The sequence below is a fragment of the Pristiophorus japonicus genome, unplaced genomic scaffold (genome assembly GCF_044704955.1).
Source record: "Pristiophorus japonicus isolate sPriJap1 unplaced genomic scaffold, sPriJap1.hap1 HAP1_SCAFFOLD_226, whole genome shotgun sequence".
In the NCBI taxonomy this organism is placed as follows: Eukaryota; Metazoa; Chordata; class Chondrichthyes; family Pristiophoridae; genus Pristiophorus; species Pristiophorus japonicus.
Window position 1 is genome coordinate 457,450 of NW_027251973.1, and position 17,796 is coordinate 475,245.

The 17,796-nt window shown below is 48.2% G+C and overlaps 1 protein-coding gene across 6 annotated transcripts in view; it reads right to left on the bottom strand.

Annotated features, from left to right (window-relative positions):
* The window catches only part of LOC139245640 (zinc finger protein 462-like), a 238,632-nt gene that overhangs the window by 99,817 nt on the left and 121,019 nt on the right, over window positions 1–17,796 (bottom strand). The window lies entirely within an intron of this gene.

Sequence of the window (17,796 nt, forward strand, 5' to 3'; positions counted from 1 at the left end):
TAGTTATTATTGGGGACAGGGGTATCAAAGGTGGTGGTGAGAGTATGATTGAACAGATCAGGAGCTGCAGAAATTTCACAGTGAATGGAGGGCCAAAGGCTGGAGAGTTGGGAATTTGAAAGGGCAATTGCCTTCTTCACCGCCTGCTGTACCTGCATGCCAACTTTCAATGACTGATGTACCATGACACCCAGGTCTCATTGCACCTCCCCTTTTCCTAATCTGTCACCATTCAGATAATATTCTGTCTTTGCGTTTTTGCCACCAAAGTGGATAACCTCACATTTATCCACATTATACTGCATCTGCCATGCATTTGCCCACTCACCTAACCTGTCCAAGTCACCCTGCAGCCTCTTAGCATCCTCCTCACAGCTCACACTGCCATCCAGCTTAGTGTCATCTGTAAACTTGGAGATATTACATTAAATTCCTTTGTCTAAATCATTAGTGTATATTGTAAATAGCTGGAGTCCCAGCACTGAACCTTGCGGTACCCCACTAGTCACTGCCTGCCATTCTGAAAAGGACCCGTTTATTCCTATACTTTACTTCCTGTCTGCCAACCAATTCTCTATCCACATCAATACATTACCCTCAATACCATGTGCTTTAATTTTGCGTACTAATCTCTTGTGTGGGACCTTGTCAAAAGCCTTTTGAAAGTCCAAATATACCACATCCACTGGTTCTCCCTTGTCCACTCTACTAGTTACATCCTCACAAAATTCTAGAAGATTTATCAAGCATGATTTCCCTTTCATAAATCCATGCTGACTTGGACCGATTCTGTCACTGCTTTCCAAATGTGCTGCTATTACATCTTTAATAATTGATTCCAACATTTTCCCCACCACCGATGTCCGGCTAACCGGTCTATAATTCCCTGTTTTCTCTCTCCTTTTTTAAAAAGTGGGGTTACATTAGCTACCATCCAATCCATAGGAACTGATCCAGAGTCTGACCACCAATGCATCCACTATTTCTAGGGCCACTTCCTTAAATACTCTGGGATGCAGACTATCAGGCCCTAGGGATTTATCAGCCTTCAATCCCATCAATTTCCGTAACACAATTTACTGACAAATAAGGATTTCCTTCAGTTCCTCCATCTCGCTAAACCCTCCATCCCCTATTATTTTCGGGAGGTTATTCGTGTCTTCCTTAGTGAAGACAGAACCAAAGTATTTGTTCAATTGGTCTGCAATTTCCTTGTTCCCCATTATGAATTCACCTGATTCTGACTGCAAGGGACCTACATTAGTCTTCACTAATCTTTTACTCTTTACATATCTATAGAAGCTTTTGCAGTCAGTTTTTATGTTCCCTGCAAGCTTACTCTTGTACTCTATTTCCCTCCTTCTAATTAAACCCTTAGTCTTCCTCTGCTGGATTCTAAATTTCTCCCAGTCCTCAGGTTTGCCGCTTTTTCTGGCCAATTTATATGCCTCTTCCTTGAGACAATAGATGGGAGTCCAAAGTTAAAGTCAGAGGTCCCGTGGTGGAAAAAGATCAACGTAGTTGTGGTGGAGTTAGCTTAGAACATCGACAAAGATTCGGGGAGAGGTGTGGAGGGAGTCAAGAAGCTATTTGAGGGGTGGAGTACCAGAGGGCGCACTGCTGGAGGTATTTCCATTAGGATGAACATCCAGAAGGTGTGCAGAAACGATTACAGGGCAGGAAAACGGCGGCAAAGTTGGAAACCACCTCAAGATACAGAAGCAGCAGAGAAAGCTGATGGCCGAGAAGAATGAATTTCTGGGCCACACTGTAGCAAAATAAAGATGAAAACCCAGTAAGACCAATAGGACAGTCATAAACCCAGCAGCGAACAGCAGCTGTGGGGGATCGGCTGTAGCTAGACAACATTACCTTGAAACTTAAGCAACTGAATCGCAGCTTAGAGACAGCTGCTGAGTCTTACAGTGTAGTCCAGTGGAGAAGGATAGGCTTGGCGTCCAGAGAATCTAGGAATTTGGAAGCCAAATTTGAGCAAAGATCCAGGGATCACGGAGTAAAACAAAGAGTAGCCAAGGTTGGGGGATGGGCCGTGGGCCCAGGTAACTTTAAACTATCAGCTTGAACTTGTAGTTAGGGCTAGAATGCACCCACTGTTAGAGCCAGGGGGACTTAAACAGTGGAATAGAGGAGATTGGGGGAGAAAAGGCAAAGGGTGGCCAAGGCTAGAGTTACACAGCAAAGGAGCTCCCTATGGAGCTGCCAGCCCAGGAGCCATCTTGAATCCTCAACCTCACAGAGCTGTGATGGTGTGGAATTCACTTCCGTGGTTAGTGGGCGAGGCCAAAACTATGTAGATTTTCAAGATTAGATTGGATAGGTGATAGATTGGTTTGTTTGTGTTTTGCAACTTGTATGTATTTCCATCTGTTGATCTCATCATCATTAACAGTCCCTCGAATCGAGGATGACTTGCTTTAATGAAGAACCTAATATTCCAGATCCCAAACTACATCCTGAAGGATGCCTGTGCGTGGATTTTTTTAATGTGGGGTGACCGTTGCACACCAGCCACCACACGGGCTTGACAGAGCTAGGTCTTGGTCCAGTGGCAAGGATTAACCAAGACAACTGGAGACCAGCTCTGCTGCACGGACCTAGTGCGCACACATATTCGCAGTGTGGGCTGGTCCGTGCTGCCCCTGGGCCCTGAACTCGCGCCTCTCCTGGGCCCCGATCACGTCCCCCTATATTCTCTCGCCGCTCCTTCCTCCCGACCTCGCCGCTCCTATACCTGCCTACACTCCAATCAGTGACCCAGATCTTGGTGACATCCCTCTTCACTGCTGTTGCTCTCCTGCTCCAGCACGTGCTGCTCCCTGGAGTGGTATGCTGCCATGCTGCTCCATCGCTCCCCGGCCTGCTCCGATGGTGCTCACAGGCCGGGGGTCGATCTATGGTGCACAGAAAGCATGAGTAATTGGGAGAGTAGTCACATTTACCACCTACAGATCTTGGATCATAGATGTCAGCCTCAGCTCACTCTTGTCTTTAAGTCACAAAGTTGTGGGTTCATGTCTCACTGTAAGAATTAAGCCCATAATCCAGGCTGACACTCTAGTTAAATCCTGAGGAAGTGCCACAGTGCAGAGCTGCTGAGAGGTTAAACTGGGAATGAGGGGGTTGACTTATGAGGAAAGGTTGAGGAGATTGGGCCTCTACTCATTGGAATTCAAAAGAATGAGAGGTGATCGTATCGAAATGTATAAGATTATGAGGGGGCTTGACAAGGTGGATGCAGAGAGGATATTTCCACTGATAGGGGAGACTAGAACTAGGGGGCATAATCTTGGAATAAGGGGCCGCCCATTTAAAACTGAGATGAGGAGGAATTTCTTCTCTCAGAGGGTTGGAAATCTGTGGAATTCACTGCCTCAGAGAGCTGTGGAAGCTGGGACATTGAATAAATTTAAGACAGAGATAGACAGTTTCTTAACCGATAAGGGATTAAGGGGTTATGGGGAGCGGGCAGGGAAGTGGAGTTGAGTCCATGGTCGGATCAGCCATGATCGTATTAAATGGCGGAGCAGACTCGAGGGGCCGTATGGCCTACTCCTGCTCCTATTTCTTATGTTCTAGGCCCTGTCTTCTCCCTCAGATGGACAGGCAAGGTCCCATTTGAGCTGGTGCTATGTGTGCCTACAAAACAACAGTGAATACACTTCAAAACCAATTAACTGGCTGTGAAGTGCTGAGGGTGTGAAAAGTGCTGTATAAATTTACGGATTTGTTTCCTTCTATTCTTTAATTCACAGATGGACAGAAACCAACTCTGAATGAAGACACAGCATATCCGATCTTGTGTGCAGTCCCACATCCGTGTCAGGATCTGGCCAGCAGTTCTTGTGCCTAGACAATCCAGAGAGGTTTGAGTATTATGAGCAGGTCCTCTGTACTGAGGGACTGACCGGCGGGCGTTCATATTGGGAGGTGAAGATCACAGAATATGCCACGTGGTGGGGAATTGGAGTTAGCTACAGGAGCATAGTCCGCAAAGGCCAGGGCAAAGAACGTGAATTGGGAATGAACAATCAGTCTTTGTGTCTCTACTCAGTTGAGGATGAACTTTCTGCTCTCTACAAGGCCAAAGTGACCTATCTAACCACTGGACACCCCACCAGAGTGGGAGTGTACATGGATTTTGAGGCTGGAACGGTCTCGTTTTACAGTGTGTCCGACAGGAAATTCACCCTGCTACACACCTTACTGCAGCAAGCATTCATCGAGCCCCTCTACCCAGCTCTGGGGGTTGATGTCGAAACATCACTGTCTTTGTCTTTTTAAAAGACGAGCGAATCTCCTGTGTCAAAATACTGCGGATGCTGGAAATCGGAAGTAAAAACAGAACTTGCCAGAAACACTCAGCAGGTCAACGGGGCAAGGAGTAATTATAGAGGAGAGTATAGCTTGTAAACCAGGCAAGGATAATTGTAGAGGGTCTGGGGATAAATTCGGGGCATTTGCACCTCCCGTTAGCGCTAATGGGGCATAAGCGACTTTTCTCCTGTTAACGTCTCCCGCAAAATTCCGCAGGAGATTAGTGGTGGCGATAACTGGTCGTGCCCTGTTCTGTTGCGTCGGCGATGACGACATCATCATCGTGTGCAGTGCCCCATTTTCACTCCGCAGCAAAAATTCGGTAGCGCCCCCTGAAACTGCGACGGGCGATACCAACAGCAGCTTCAGGGGTCGCATATGGCGCTCCGGGGGGGGGGGGGGGGCTGAAAATTAAAGGGGAGGGGGGGATTTGTAAAAAGAAATGTCCAACTTAATGGCCTCGTTGATGGATCGCGGGGTCCGTGCTGCGATCTTGCAGCCCGGCACTCCGCTTGTGTGTGGGCTGCAGCCATGGCATCCCGCTCCCTGATGGTCCAGGTAGGGACCTATTTCCCCTCCCCCCCCGCAGAGTCGGCAGAGCTTGGCCCTCCCCTTTAATGAAGTGCTTCTGACACAAAGTGAATTTGGATTTTTCCTGCCCACGCTCCAAACGGCGACCTGGGTCCTGATGACATTACCCATTCGCCCACCTCGAAGCGGTCGCACACTTGTGTCAGCTCGCGCTGGAATCTGCAGTGGCTGCTCCGGCTCTTTTTGAAGCCCCGACCTGCGGAGATGTTCTCTCGCAGGTCAGGGTAGCCCACAATGTCCTACGGCTCGGTGCTCCAGCTCTTTTTGAAGCCCTGACCTGCGGAGATGTTCGGGGTAGCCCATGATAGCATTAAGCAAATACCTGGATTACACTATTGTATAAGTAGATATTGGACTGTCTGAGTCATCTTTGGCATGTAAGGGATGTGGGATTGCCTTAAAAAAGAAACTGATCCCACTGAACCTGAGATGGTATCTAAGGCAAGACCCTAAGAGATATTAACCTCAAGGGTCAGTTTCCAAATGTATGCTGATGACACCTGTCACTTGGGAGCGAAAGTCCATATTTCTGAAATGCTTCGCTTTTGGTGCAGTCTGGAGATGACACATGCTGGCTGGGTTAAATATTGAAGCAGCTTTCTGACTGAAGTTTGGATCAAAGCAGGATGTCTCACAAAAACAGGATGCTAGACGACATGCAGCCATTCAAATGTGTCAATCTGATCACCTGTGTGTTTACAGTTATTCATGGCAAGGGTTGATTGCGGCAATGAGACCCGATTTCAGGACAATGGGTAGCTGGTCATTTAGTCTACATCATCTCTATGTTAATTTAGTCTACATCATCTGTATGGTAACTATTTGTAGGTACCATTGATACTCTACATGGAATCGAAAACTTGATTTTGTATAAACTCCTGCTGATCACCTGGCTTGTGTACTGTAATTCATGAAGCAGTTAGACGTGATTTCAGGACAATGGTCATTTAGTCTACATTGTCTGTATGTTAATACTATGATTTTGTATAAGAGTGATTGATACTATGATTTTGTATAAGAGTGAGGAGAGACATCAGTTTGTCGGCACTCGAGATTGGAAGGTGTTTGTCTCACAAGTAGAGAGCGTATGCTGTCTTTATGAAGTGAATCTCTCAGTAACTTTCATACTGGTTTTGTGTAGTATGAATGTTTAAAATAAACGACCTAATCCTGCTATTTCTACAACGGAGTGTGTGTGTAATTCCGACATTTAAAGCAACTAAGCAAAAAGAGTAAGACAGCTGCCCAACAACACCCAGCGTTACCTATCCAGCATTAACCTCGATTCCATGACTACTTCAGTGTCTGACATCAAGTTGTCGATGATGGTTGGTAAAACACACCTCTTATTCAGCTTCTGCCAAAAACTCTGTACCTTGCCCTTGAGTTGCCATCCCTCTCTGCATCAGATTTAACCAGAAGGTACTCAACCAAGCTGGATTCAGAACTGGCTGGCAGGATGTAGACAATAAGTAGTTATAGATGGATTTGCATCTGTTTGGACACCTATCACCAGTGGTGTCCCACAGGGATTGGTGTTGGGACTGTTGCTCTTTATTATATTTATTAATGATCTGGATTGTTGGGGGCCACACTCTGCAAATTTGCAGATGATACCAAGCACTGTGCAAGTGTTAGAACTGTAGATGATGCTCGTCTGCTTCTGGCAGATCTTAATGTGTTGGGAGATTGGGCTCAAGACTGGAAAATGATGTATAACTTACATAAGTGTAGTGTTATGCATGTGGGCAGGGCAAATGCTCAACATTCATACACCCTTCAGGCGAGAGTTGGATTTGATTCTGGCTGGGTCGGAGATCACCTCTTATAGAAATTAGGATCTCCTGGACTAGTTTCGATCACCTAGATGAGTCGGAGAGGAAATTCCCAGATCTTTTTTCCCAAATTGGCCTGTTTTTTTGGTCTCTGCCAGGAGATCACATGGTTTCAGGTAGGGTGGAGTGTATCGCAAACCTCAGGAGTCTATTATCAGCAAGGGCAGACATTGACGACGAGGTTCAACACCGCCTCGAGTGCGCCAGCGCAGCCTTCAGCTGCCTGAGGAAAAGTGTTCGAAGATCAGGCCCTCAAATCTGCCACCAAGCTCATGGTCTACCGGTAGTGATACTCGCCCTCCTGTATGGCTCAGAGACGTGAACCATGTACAGTAGACACCTCAAATCGCTGGAGAAATACCACCAACGATGTCTCCTCAAGATCCTGCAAATCCTCTGGGAGGACAGAAGCACCAACGTTAGTGTCCTCCATCAGGCCAACATCCCCAGCATCGAAGCACTGACCACACTCGACCAGCTCTGTTGGGCGGGCCACATTTTTCACATGCCTGACATAAGACTCCCAAAGCAAACGCTCTACTCAGAACTCCTACACGGCAAGCCAAGGTGGGCAGAGGAAACATTTCAAGGACACCCTCAAAGCCTCCTTGATAACATACAACATCCCCACCGACACCTGGGAGTCCCTGACCAAAGACCGCCCTAAGTGGAGGAAATGCATCCGGGAGAGCGAGTCGCATTGCCGAGAGCATGCAGAAAACAAGCGCAGGCAGCGGAAGTGCGTGCGGCAAACCAGTCCCACCCACCCTTTCAACGACTGTCTGACCCATCTGTGACAGAGACTGTAATTCCCATGTTGGACTGTTCAGTCATCCCGTATTGGACTGTTCAGAACACCAGTGGCAGATCGAGGCCATAAAAGGAGTGGAGGTGCGGTGGCCTGGGAGCATCGTGGAGACCATTTCAGGGAGTAGCGCCAGCTGGTGCAGGAGGGCCACGGCAGCGAAGAATGACGTCAGCAAGGTCCAGGTCGGTGATTGGAACGTGGGCAGACACAGCGAGAGACTGTGGAGGGATGTGATCGGGGCCCAGGAGAGGCATGAGTTCGGTGCCAGGAGCAGCACGGGCCAGCCCACAGTGCGATGTGTGTGTGCACTAGGTCCGTGTAGCAGAGCAAGTCTCCAGTCGTCTTGGATAACCCTTGCTACTGGACCAAAACCTAGCTCTGTCAAGCCCTTGTGGTGGCTAGTGTGTAACACACACCACACGTTAAAAAATCCACGCACAGGCATCTTCCACCCTTCAGAATGTAGTTCGGGATCTGGAATATTAGGACCTTCATTGAAACACCTGTGAACTCATCCCTTTTTGGTGTGGAAGCAAGTCATCCTCGTTTCGAGGGACTACCTATGATGATGATCGCAATTGTGTGGGACAGGCTCGATGGACCAGATGGTCTTCACCTGTTTGTATGTTTGTAAGTATTTCTATGCAAGTCTAAGGACAGATCTAGCAGCCCTAAAATGGGCATCCCTGAGACATTGGGATTTCAGCAGCAGAAATATATGCCACCAGAATCTAACTTCATGGTTTGACAAACTCCTAACTCCTTGATTATCATCAAGCAAGGAGACCAACCCTGGGTCAATGGCAGTTGTTGAAGGGCAATCATAGGCAGTCCCTCAGATTCGAGGAAGATTTGCTTCCACTCTTAAAATGAGTCCTTAGGTGGCTGAACAGTCCAATACGAGAACCACAGTCTCTGTCACAGGTGGGACAGATAGTCGTTGAGGGAAGGGGTGGGTGGGACAGATTTGGCGCAGGCTCTTTCCGCTTCCTGCGCTTGATTTCTGCATGCTCTCGACGATGAGACTCGAGGTGCTCAGCGCCCTCCTGGATGCACTTCCTCCACTTAGGGTGGTTTTTGGCCAGGGACTCCCAGGTGTCAGTGGGGATGTTGCATTTTATCAGGGAGGATTTGAGGGTGTACTTGTAACTTTTCCTCTGCCCACCTTTGGCTCGTTTGCCGTGAAGGAGTTCCGAGTAGAGCACTTGTGTTGGGAGTCCCGTGTCTGGCATGCAGACAATGTGGCCTGGTCGAGGATGCTAATGTTGGTGCGTCTGTCCTCCCAGGGGATTTGTAGGCTCTTGCAGAGACATCATTGGTGATATTTCTCCAGCAACTTGAGGTGTCTACTGTACGTGGTCCATGTCTCTGAGCCATACAGGAGGGGGGTATTACTACAGCCCTGTAGACCATGAGCTTGGTGGCAGATTTGAGGGCCTGGTCTTCAAACACTCTTTCCCTCAGGCGGCTGAAGGCTGCACTGGTGGCGGTGTTGAATCTCGTCGTCAATATCTGCTTCTGTTGATAAGAGGCTCCCGAGGTATGAGAAATGGTCCACGTTGTCCAAGGCCGCACCGTGGATCTTGATGACTGGGGGGCAGTGCTGGCAGCGAGGACAGGCTGGTGGAGGACCTTTGTGTTGTGTATCTGTAAAGCATGCACTCCCATGTTCTGCCACCAGGGAGCTCATCCCCTGAAGTCCCAAGGGGTCCCAGCATCCATTGGGAGCACTGTATATAAGCCTGCCCCTAAGGCCTGTTCCTGACTTTGGAATGCCTCATTAAAGACTGAGGTCACTGTTACTTTAACCTCCCTGTGTGCAGCATCATCTGTGTTAGGAACACAATAACTGGCGACTAGAATACGAATCAACGCAAAGATGCAGCAAACTGTGGGCATCCTGGAGAAGTTCTTGGAGGGTGAGGACAGGGAAGCTGATGTTGAACGGCTAGACAAGTACTTTATAGCCAACGAGCTGAACGGAGAAGGAAGCGCTGCAAAAAGGAGAGCGGTCCTCCTCATAGTCAGCGGGGCACTTATCTACAGCCTCATGAAGAATCTTCTGGCTCCGGTGAAACGTATGAGGAGCTGTGTACACTGGTTCAGGAACATCTTAACCCGAGGGAGAGCATGCTGATGGCGAGGTATCGGTTCCACACGTGCCAGCGATCTGAAGGTCAGGAAGTAGTGAGCTACGTCGCCGAGCTAAGGCGACTTGCAGGACAATGTGAATTTGATGGCTACCTGGAGCAAATGCTCAGACTTTTTTGTACTGGGCATTGGCCACGAGACCACCCTGTGAAAACTTTTGACTGTAGAGACACCGACCCTCAGTAAGGCCATTGCGATAGCACAGGCGTTTATGTCCACCAGTGATAACACCAAACAAATCTCTCAGCACACAAGTGCTAGCAATGTTCATAAATTAACTGGAACTGTGTTTGCGAGCAGAAATGTACAGTGCAGAAACCATGAGTCTGCAACTGCCAGCAGGCCTCAGGTGACCCAGATGACTCAGAGTCCCCAACAAAGGATGAATGCAAAGCAATTCACACCTTGTTGGCGTTGTGGAGGCTTCCATTCAGCCTATTCATGCCGCTTCAAAAGGTATGTTTGCAACAATGGGGCACTTCTAACGAGCTTGCAAACGAGCTACAAGCTCTGCAAAACCTGCTAACCACCACGTGGCAGAGGAAGATCGGTCCATGGTGGATCAAAGCAATTTCGAGCCGAGAGAGAGGAGGCAGATGCTGAAGTACATGGGGTGCACACATTTTCGACGAAATGTCCACCTATAATGCTAAACGTAAAATTGAATGGCTTACCCGTAGCCATGGAACTGAACACTATCGCTAGCCAATCCATCATGAGTAAAAAGATGTTTGAGAGGCTGTGGTGCAACAAGGCAGTCAGACCAGCCCTGAGCCCCATCCACACGAAACTGAGAAAGTACACCAAAGAGCTTATCACTGTCCTGGGCAGCGCCATGGTCAAGGTCACCCACGAGGGCACGGTGCATGAACTACCACTCTGGATTGTCCCGGGCGATGGCCCCACACTGCTTGGAAGGAACTGGCTGGGCAAAATCTGCTGGAACTGGGATGACATCCGAGCGCTATCACATGTCGATGAGGCCTCATGTTCCCCAGGTTCTTAACAAATTTCCTTCCCTTTTTGAGCCAGGCATTGGAAACTTTTCAAAGGCGAAGGTGCGGATCCACTTGGTAGCAGAGGCACGACCCATTCACCACAAGGCGCGAGTGGTACCTCACATGATGAGGGAGAGAGTGGAAATTGAGCTGGACAGGCTGCCACGCGAGGGCATCATCTCCCCAGTGGAATTCAGCGAGTGGGCCAGCCCGATTTTTCCAGTACTCAAAAGTGATGGCACGATCAGGATTTGCGGCGATTATAAAGTAACTGTTATTCGTTTTTCACGACAGGACCAATACCCGCTACCTAAGGCAGACGACCATTTGCGACACTGGCAGGAGGCAAGACGTTCACCAAGCTTGACCTGACTTCGGCCTACATGACACAGGAGCTGGAGGGATCTTCGAAGGGCCTCACCTGCATCAACACTCACAAGGGACTGTTCATCTACAATAGATGCTCGTTTGGAATTCGGTCGGCTGCAGCAATCTTCCAGAGAAACACGGAGCGCCTACTCAAGTCGGTACCACACACGGTGGTTTTCAGGACGACGTATTGGTCACGGGTCGGGACACCACCGAGCACCGACAAAACCTGGAGGAGGTCCTCCAGCGACTGGATCGCGTAGGGCTGCAGCTGAAGAGGTCGAAATGCGTCTTCATGGCAACAGAAGTGTAGTTTTTGGGGAGAAAGATTGCGGCGGACAGCATTCGGCCCACAGACACCAAGACAGAGGCTATCAGGAATGCGCCCAGGCCACAGAACGTCACGGAGCTGCGGTCGTTCCTGGGACTCAACTATTTTGGTAACTTCCTACCGGGGTTAAGTAACCTCTTAGAGCCCCTACATGTGTTATTGCGCAAAGGTGAGAACTGGGTATGGGGAAGAAAAAAAACAAGTAATTGCTTTTGAGAAAACCAGAAACATTTTATGCTCCAACAAGCTGGTTGTATTGGAAAACCCGTGTAAAAGTCTTGTGCTAGCATGTGATGCATCGTTGTACGGAGTCAGGTGTGTATTACAACAAGCTAACGTTGCGGGGATGTTGCAACCTATCGCCTATGCCTCCCGGAGCTTGTCTAAGGCCGAGAGGGCCTAAAGCATGATTGAGAAAGAGGCATTAGTGTCTGTGTTCGGGGTAAAGAAAATGCATCAGTATCATTTTGGACTCAAATTTGAGCTGGAAACCGATCACAAGCCCCTCACATCCCTGTTCGCTGAAAACAAGGGGATAAATACTAATGCCTCAGCCCGCATACAAAGGTGGGCACTCGCGCTATCAGCGTATAACTAGACATCCACCACAGGCCAGGCACCGAGACCTGTGCAGATGCTCTCAGTCGGCTATCATTGCCCACCGCGGGGGTGGAAATGGCACAGCCTGCAAACTTGTTGATGGTCATGGAAGCGTTTGAAAATGATAAATCACCTGTCATGGCCTGCCAGATTAGGACTTGGACCAGTTAAGATCCTCTGCTGTGCCTCGTAAAAAACTGTACTGCATGGGAGCTGGGCCAGAATCCCCATTGAAATGCAAGAGCCAATCAAGCCGTTCCAGCGGTGAAAGGACTGCCTGTTGTGGGGTAACCGCGCAGTGCTACCAAAAAAGGGCAGGGGGACGTTCATCTCGGATCGCCACAGCACACACCCGGGTATAGTAATGATGAAAGCGATAGCCAGATCCCACGTGTGGTGGCCCGGTATCGACTCTGACTTAGAGTCCTGTGTACGGCAATGCTGCGTATGTGCTCAGTTGAGCAACGCGCCCAGAGAGACACCACTAAGTTTGTGGTCCTGGCCCTCCAGACCATGGTCGAGGATCCATGTCGACTTTGCAGGCCCGTTTCTCGGTAAAATGTTCCTGGTGGTGGTGGATGCTTTTTCAAAATGGATTGAATGTGAAATAATGTCGGGAAGCACCGCCACCACCACCATTGAAAGACTGAGGGCCATGTTTGCCAACCACGGCCTGCCTGACATACTGGTCAGTGACAATGGGCCATGTTTCACCAGTGCCGAATTTAAAGAATTCATGACCCGCAACGGGATCAAACATGTCACCTCGGCCCCGTTTAAATCAGCCTCCAATGGGCAGGCAGAGCGGGCAGTACAAACCATCAAACAGAGCCTGAAACGAGTCACAGAAGGCTCACTCCGAACCTGCCTGTCCCGAGTACTGCTCAGCTACCGTACGAGACCCCACTCGCTCACAGGAGTGCCCCCGGCTGAGCTACTCATGAAAAGGACATTTAATACCAGACTCTCTCGCTGGTTCACCCCAACCTGCATGATCAGGTAGAGAGCAGGCGGCAGCAACAAAATGTAAACGATGGTCGCGCCACTCTGTCATGGGAAATTGATCTGAATCACCCTGTGTATGTGCTAAACTATGGGCATGGTCCCAAGTGGATCGTGGGCACGGTGATAGCTAAAAAAGGAAATAGGATGTTTGTAGTCAAACTAGACAATGGACAAATTTGCAGAAAGCACCTGGACCAAACGAGGCTGCAGTTCACAGACTGCCCTGAACAACCCACAGCAGACACCACCTTTTTCGAGCCCACAACACACACCCAAAGGATCAACGACACCACGCCGGACCAGGAAATCGAACCCATCAAGCCCAACAGCCCAGCAAGGCTGGGCTCACCTAGCAGCCCTGCAGGGCCAACAAGACGCCAGCCCAGCGAGGGCACAACCAACACACCAGAACAGACATTTGTACCGAGGCGGTCCACCAGGGAAAGAAAGGCTCCCGAACGCCTCACATTGTAAATAGTTTTCACTTTGACTTTGGTGGGTGAGTGATGTGTATTTGTAAAGCGTGCACTCCCATGTCCCGCCACCAGGGAGCTCATCCCTTGAAGTCCCAAGGGATCCCAGCATCCCTTGGGAGCACTGTATATAAGCCGGCCCCTAAGGCTTGTTCCTGACTCTGGAGTGTCTTATTAAAGACTGAGGTCACTGTTACTTTAACCTCACTGTGTGCAGTCTCATCTGTGTTAGGAACAGAATACTTTATCTTACGGATGTTTAGCGTAAGGCCTATGCTTTCGTACACCTCAGTAAGTACATCGACTATGTCCTGGAGGTCATCCTCTGAATATGCACAGATGCAGGCGTCATCTGCATACTGTAGCTCGACGACAGAGGTTGGGGTGGTCTTGGACCTGGCGTGGAGACGACGAAGGTTGAACAGGTTCCCACTGGTTCTGTAGTTCAGTTCCACTCCGGCGGGGAGGTTATTGACTGTGAGGTGGAGCATGGCAGCAAGGAAGATTGAGAAGAGGGTTGGGACAATGACACAACCCTGTTTGACCGCAGTCCGGATGTGGATTGGGTCTGTAATGGATCTGTTGGTAAGGATCACGGCCTGCATGTCGTCGTGGAGCAGGCGGAAGATGGTGACGAACTTTTGCGGCCATCCGAAACGGAGGAGGATGCTTCATAGACCCTCGCAGTTGACAGTGTCAAAGGCCTTTGTAAGGTCGAAGGAGGCTATGTATCAGGCTGCTCTCTGCATTTTTCCTGTAACTGTCGCGCTGCAAAAATCATGCCCGTTGTGCCCCGTAGGGGACGAAATCCGCACTGCGACTCCGGGAGGAGCTCCTCAGCCACAGGGAGAATACGGTTGAGGAGGTTGAAGGGCATGCCAGGAGCAACACCAGCATACCTTGGATTGAGGCATGAATCTAATCAGTTGCTGCATGGCGTTACCTACATGTTAAACACTAAAAGCAGCAGCCTATGGACAGAAGTATGTGGGACCACAACCAAGGGACCAGAACAAAGAGCTCTTTACCTTCCCACACCCAGTTTAGAATGGTGATGGAAAACTAGGCAACGAACAGAGGAGTAGGTACCATGAACATTCCCATCCTCAAAGCATGGTGGAGCCCAGCAAGTACAAGTGATATGGCTGATGTGTTGGTAAGCATCTTTTGTCAAATGTATGCTACTACTCAGCGTCCTCTGTTGATCCTCACCATCATAGATACCAGTGTCCAGCCAATTTGTTTCATTTAATGTGATAGCAAGAAATGACTGAGTGCACTTGTCACAGCAAAGGCTGCCACTTTCTCCAAAGATTGAAGCACCCCCATCATGCGACTGTTTAGCTCCTAATCAGACCCTGGAGCACGCCATTGAGCACTGCCCTCAGAGGGAATTCACAGGTAGCCTACAAGATATCCACGCTGTTACACCGGAAGCTTTGGCCTACATATCCAACTTGGATATTGACGTTTGATTTATTTTGCTACTGCCATATGAAAGAAGAAGAAGGAGACAGCAAAGGCTAGGGGCCCTGACAACATCCTGGCTGAAGACCTATGCTCCAGAGCTAGCTGCTCCACTAGCCAAGCTGTTCCAGTACAGCTATGACACTGGATTCTATCTGACAATGTGGAAGATTGTCCAGGTACGACCAATTCACAAAAAACAGGATAAATTCAACCCAGCCAATTACTGCTTAATCAGCCTCCTCCCAATCATCAGTGAAGTGATTAAAGGCGGGTGGACGAGGCAAGTAAAAGAACAAAATTACCTTTGTTGTTGCCGTTTTCTTTGCGGGTTCCTTCCGCAATCGATCAGCCTGGCATTCTGCTCGAGTGCCGGGCTGATCGCGCGGGATCGCCACGGCCTTGGTGGTCCAGGTAGGTCTGTTGTAAAATGCACAGCCTGCAGCGATGGCCTTTCCCGTTAAGGGAGGAAAGGGCGCTCTGTATGCGGCAGCGCTGCACGGCCCAGTGTGCTGCTCTGCTGAGGCCTGCGTCCTTTAAGCGCTCCATTTCCTATCTGGACGCTAAAGCCAATTTTTTGAAAACTGGGAGCTCTTTGTTCTGGTCCCACATAAAACTGCGCCTGGTGCTAAGTTTCCCGGCTTTCAAAAGTTACCGCCCCCAAATGGGGCAATAATGAATTTCTCCTCCATAGAATCATAGCATGGTTACAACACAGCAGGAGGCCATTCGGCCCGTCGAGCCTGTGCCGGCTCTCTGCAAGAGCACTTCAGCTAGTCCCACTCCCCCGCCCTTTCCCCATAGCCCTGCAAATTTTTATCCAATAGGATAACATACAATAGGAATGAATTACATATATGACAACACAGATAGAAATGTATTACATATTGTAACAGACAGCACAAAAAAGATTGTTATTTACCATTAAAAAGATTTTACAAGATAACTTTTGTAAACTGCACTCAGAGGCGATGATAAATTAATGAAAAAGCTTGAAAAGAAATACCTTCTCAAATACTTTATTGTATAAAATATCACGATTTGTTTTACTTTTACCACTTTTCCTGTCAATGTTAACATATTAGCAGATCTCCTGTGGCATTGCTTTGTTATACCAAGTAATGGGCAATGTATTATTCTGCTACTAAGGTGTCGCTAAATGTAATCGAGCATGTCCACAGGATGTAATTGCCAGAAAAAGGCACAGTCTAAGATCAATTAAAGGTTAATTATTACTACGAACCATGATTTTTATTGATTTAATATTTTAAAAAATTAATACATGGGACATCAAAATCTACGTGTGTGACAGACATGACTTTATTTATATTAGTGTGTCTCCAGCAGAATTGTTATTTGATAAGTCAGAGGATCTCGGGCGACTCTCTCTTAACTCTTATTTTAATGGCTATCTGTCCAATGTTATTTTTGCTGTAGTCTCTTTGCCTTTTTCTTCTTTCCTTTCACGTTGGAAGTGGTGTTGAATGGCATGGAAAGGAGCTGTCAGGACCAGAAATCCTTATTTTCTACTGGTGGGTTTGAGGACAATGCAGCCTATAGTCCTTTGCAGCTATTTACCATCACCACATAATGCCCCTATAATATTTTTAAGGACCTTAACCTACACGAAAGGTCAGCGACCTGAAACGCTAACTCTGTTTCTCTCTCCACAGATGCTGCCTGACCTGCTGAGTATTTCCAGCATGTTTTTTTTATTTAAGATTTCCTGTATCTGCAGTATTTTGCTTTTGACCTGGAATGCATTTTGTTTTAAATCATATTATGATATTGCAATTAAGGTTAAATTCAGTTCACAAAGGGTTAACTCTCCAGTAGTACATTTTTTGACTTGGAATTTAGAATGTTAATTAGAATAGTTTCTGGATGGAACCTCAGATGCAACAGCCATCGGAATATGTACTTTTACACGGTATGTTAATTTTGTCCTCAAACTCACCAGTAGAAAATAAGGATTTCTGTTCCTGACAGCTTCTTTCTACGCCATTCAACACCACTTCCAACGTGAAAAGAAAGAAAAAGGCAAAGAGACTACAGCAAAAATAAAGTTTATTTGGTCTGGTCTTAAATATTTCTCACCCTTATGACAGAATAGTTTTCATCCAAGCACCTGGCCCAAGGCAGCTTAGCTGAACAGACGAAGGTGCCACAAGTGGGTAGCAATGTGGTGGGCCAAACTTTGGTGCACAGGTAAGGGAGGGGTCAGAGGGCAGTACAGATACAGCGAAGAAAATCCAGAAACTTTGGGATGGAGGCCGCTCCAGACTCTGGGTGTTTCTGGATTTCGGAATGTTTTTGCCTGGGCTGAGGTAGGTGGAGGGGGGGTGGTCGATCGGCTGAGGTAAGGGGGGCACGCAAATCGGGCCGAGACCGGGGTGGGAGGTCGGGCTGGGGCCGGAGGAGTTCGGGCTGGGACTAGGGGAGGTTGGGCCAAGGCCGAGTGCGAATTTCGGAACATTTTCCGGACCACCACGCCACGGATCAGCCCAGTGTCTGGATTTTGGAACATTCTGAATTTCAGAACTCTGGATTTTCGACGCTGTACCTGTATTTGTTTCTCTATCTCTGAGGAGAATCCGTACGATTTGGTTAGAGAGGCTCCACTACAAAGTATGAATGTAATTAACATACAAGACAGGACATAATGAGCAAGCTTAGGAACAGCAAGCTTGAAAGTGGGTTTTGACTCTTGGTGGCAGAGTTGCATATTTTATATTATTATGGTATGAGGTGTGGTAGGAAATTGATGAATCTTGCTGTGAAAAAGTATTCTACTTATTCATGAAGTTCAGGTAATATAAACCAGTTTGTTGCA